This window comes from Pediculus humanus, genomic scaffold (genome assembly GCF_000006295.1).
Source record: "Pediculus humanus corporis 1103172107561 genomic scaffold, whole genome shotgun sequence".
Taxonomy (NCBI): Eukaryota; Metazoa; Arthropoda; class Insecta; order Psocodea; family Pediculidae; genus Pediculus; species Pediculus humanus.
In genome coordinates this window covers 567,637-572,099 of record NW_002987176.1, presented here as the reverse complement: position 1 = coordinate 572,099, position 4,463 = coordinate 567,637, and positions in this window count along the sequence as shown.

Genomic DNA, 4,463 nt, shown 5'->3' with positions numbered 1-4,463 from the left:
ATATTTTTGACTCGCACTTATTATTACTCAACAACTTTTAATGAATGATTCAAATTTTTTTTTGTTTTATGAAAAAAAAAAAAAAAAAACATGGCGACGACGTACATAAATTTTTAAATTAATAAAAAAATTGCAACAACAAGTTTTTAAAAAAAAAAAAAAAAAAACATCCATTAAAATATTTTTAAAATTACAAGCTTTTCCTTTTCCTCTTTTGTGTTTACATTATTCAATTTTCGACTTGTTCCTTTTTTTTTTTTTTTTATTAAAATTAATAATATGCGTGTCTCGTTAATATTGGGGGGCGGGGGGCGGAGGGGGAGAGAGAGAGGGGGAGGGGGGGAAAAATGTCGAAAATATTTTTAATATAATATTTAAACTCGGGGTTTTATTAATAAATATATAATAAATAAGAATCATTATTCGAGAATTATGTATAACGTTCGGGCTCCCTTAAATAGCTTTTCTTTTTTTCGGACATATAAATTTTTTTTAAATTAATAAATTACAACAAAATGTGTGTGTGTGTGTGCGTGCGCGTGTAAAATTATCGTTAAAAATTGTAAATTTATTAACTATATATATATAAATTACAATTCGATGGAAATTTTTAACGTCGCACAATTTTATTCGATTCATTTAATTTTATAAAATTTTTACAATTTGACAAAAATAAAAAAAAATTTATAAGTTATATTGAACGTACAAGTCGAAGTGTTTTATTTATTTTTTTTTCTTTCGTTTTATTCTAGAAATAAAACAAAGACAGAGAGAGAGAGAAAGAGAGAGAGAGAGAAAGAGAGAGAGAGAGAGAGAGAGAATCGAACGTCGTTTTATTTTTTTATTTATTTATTTATTTTTAAAACGAACGTGAACGCTTCAATGTTCTTTTAAAAATCTTTGAAAAAAGCAAAAAATTGTCGGGTAATTAATCTCGCTTAAAATTTACCCCCTTCCCATCCACCCACCCCTCACCCTCCCTTAATAATAATAATTATTTCTATGAAAATATTATTATTTTCTTCTTATTAATGTAATTTTTTTTTCTTTTCATTATTAAAATTATATTAAATTTATTATTATTATTAATACGTAATTAATTTTATAATCTAATTGGAATATCTAATTTGTTTTACGCCGAGTTAGATTTAATTGTATTTCTTTTACACACACACACACACACACTCAATACACGTTTTTGATAAAATTTATTTTAATAATAATAATAATAATAATAAAAAGGGGGTAAAATTCATTAAAATAAATTTCATATATTTAAAAAAAAAAAAATTACTTTTCAAATAACACGAAGTATGTACGTACGTAACAAAAAAAAACCTTGACGTGTACAAAAAAAAAAGAAAGAAAGAAAAAATTGGATTATAAAAATCACCCTCCCATTTTTCTCATACCTACTACCTACATACATTTAAATTTTGGTTTTAGTCCAGTTGGGGGTTTTTTTTTTTTTCTAAAACAAATTTAAAACAATTGAAAATTTCAAAACAACTTTTTTTTTTCTCTCTCTCTTTCTCTTTCTCTCTCTCTCCCTATTATTTAAAACACTCGATCCTTTGTTAACTTAACTTTTTTTAACAAAACCTTTTCATAACCAGACAAAAAATTTTAACGTTATCAATTCCAAAAATTTTATTTTTATATTTTTCACGGGCAAAAAAAAAAAAAAAATGTTTTTTTTTTTTTTTTTTATTTCAACAGTTTATGTTATAATTAATTTTCCCTCCCCCCCTAATCCTTCTCTCCCCTCCTTCACCTACCCCCACCCCCCATTTTTTTTTAAACGCTGTCATATTAACGACTAAAATTTAAAAAAAAAATAATAATAACCGCCTTCAATTTGACGTTTATGCAAATCTAATTACTCATATATTTAAAATCTAAAAATTTATTATTATTATTATTATTATTATTATTATTATTATTATTATAATTATTCGTTATTAATAATAATAATAATTAAATAAATTTATTTACCTTTTAATTTTTTATTTTAAAATATATCGACCTTATTTATATACGTTATACGTTGAAAATAATTATTTCGTAGAGTTTTTTTAACGTTAATAATAAACACGCCATTTTTGTTTTTTCTTTTCGTAATTTATTATTTAATAAATATTAAAATGAAAAATTTTCAAAATAATTATAAAATATAATTTATTATTAAGATTTTTAATGCGTTACCCTATTAAAATAATAATAATAATAATAATTATTATTATTATTATTATTATTATTTTACAAAAGGATCGTCGATCGATATTTATAATTAACAAAACAATAAGTTTTCATTCACGATTTATTATTATTATTATCATCATCATCATTTTTTTTTTCGTTAAAAGAAATTAATGCGTTATTATTAAAATATTAAATAAATAATAAATTTTTCTTTAAATAAATAAATAAATTATTATTATTATTATTATTTTAAGGTATTAATATTGTTTAAAACGTCGAGTTTAATAACGTATATGCATATATATATAATTTAATATCCATAAAAAAAATTATTATTATTATTACTAATTTTTTTTTGTTTATTAACAACGTTATTAAATATTTACTTATTCCCACAGAAATTATTAAAAACAATAATAAAACTGAGGGGTGGTAGTGGGGAGGGTAAAAGAAACATTAACATCAATTTAATAGAAAGTTTTATGTAATATTTTTATAGGTTATCATTATTATCATCATCTCTATAACTATTAAATGTAAATTTTTATTTAATTACGTTGTGCACTCTCCGGAGTCGAAAATAATAATAATAATAATGATAATAAAATGACGGTAAAACTTTTAAAGCGGTTTAAAATAAATAAATAAAAAAGAGGGAAATTATATCATTTATTTAAATATAATTTCATGGTTATTATTATTATTATTATTTTTGTTTAAACAAATCCTTTTTTTTTTATTTTCTTATTTAAATTCTTTTTTTTTTTTTAAAGAAAAAACGATTAATTTAATTAAATTATGTGGAAATAACAAAAAAAAAAAAAACAAAACCTCTTTAGTTTTATTTATATAAATAAATAAATAAATAAATAAATTAACTACATAAATAAGACAATGTTTCCCCTCCCCTCTCCCCTTTCTTTTTTCCCTAAATAAAAATTAAATAAAAACCTTTTTCCTTAACACAAAATTAAATCAAAATTTTTAATTTTTATATTGTTAAAAACAAAACGAAATGAAAAGGAACTCCCACAAAAATATCGACAAATGTTTCATCTCCCCCCCCCCAAAAAAAAAAAAAAACTTTTCAACCCTTTCAACGTCACATAAAAATGCGATGTAAAAAAAAAATACGTATAAATTAAATAATAATAAGTTAACTTAACATATGATGATGATGATGATGATGATGATGATGATGATGATAATACGCGTTGTCAAAAAGACTCGGTATTTAAATATCTATTCACAATCATAGACTGTCCCAAGGGATTAAATAACTTTTGCTCTTTAAACAGGTACTTGAAAAAGAAAGGATGAGACACACACAACATGATGATTATGTTATGAACAATAAATCCCAAGAGTCTCTTAAGAATAATAATAATAATATTAACGATTATATGGCCACTTGAAATATTTCGTTAGATGTGAATCTCATTTGACCCCTACTTATTATTATTATTATTTTTAATGTGTTAGAAATATTATTATTATTATTATTATTAATGGGATTCCTTTTTTTTGGATCGCCATTGTGCGTAACACGTAAGTAACATGATAAGTTTAAAAATTAAATACAATTAGTTTGAATTGAATTTTTTTTTTTCCACCCTGAAATTACTAACATCCAATTAAAAGTTTTATAGAAACGAAATTTTTTTAATTTTATTTTACGCTTTTAACTTCGTGATATCTCCTGTAGGACTCGGAAATTCCCATAAATAAACGTGACTGTTGAACTCCCTCCCCCTCCCCCCCAAAAACAAAAACCCTTCACGAATTCGACCGTATATACCGAGACGTTTTATTCATTTAATCATTTCTATTTATAAAAAATAACAATCGATGAAAACATTTTAAATTAATTTAAAATTTATGACAAAAGAAAAATTTCTGTGTTAAAATTACCCCCGCACCCCGCCCCGCCCCCCCCCGAAAAAAAAAGAAAAAATGTGTTTAACTTTACGACGTGGTTGGAAAAAAAAAAAAAATTAATAAATTAAAAAACGATTTTTTTTTTTGTTTTGTTTTTATTTATTCTTTATCCACGTCATATTTAAACTTTTCTTACACGATCGAATTTTAATTTCCCCCCTCCCCCCTTTTTTTTTAACTTTAAAAATTCATTTTAGCAATAATCGAGACGAAATCTTTCTCTTTCTCTCTCTCTCTTTCGATTTTTAATACAAGTATTAGTATTTAATTTTCACTTGATTTTTACTTTTTTTTTTTTTTTTTTAAATCCGTACTTAATGAAT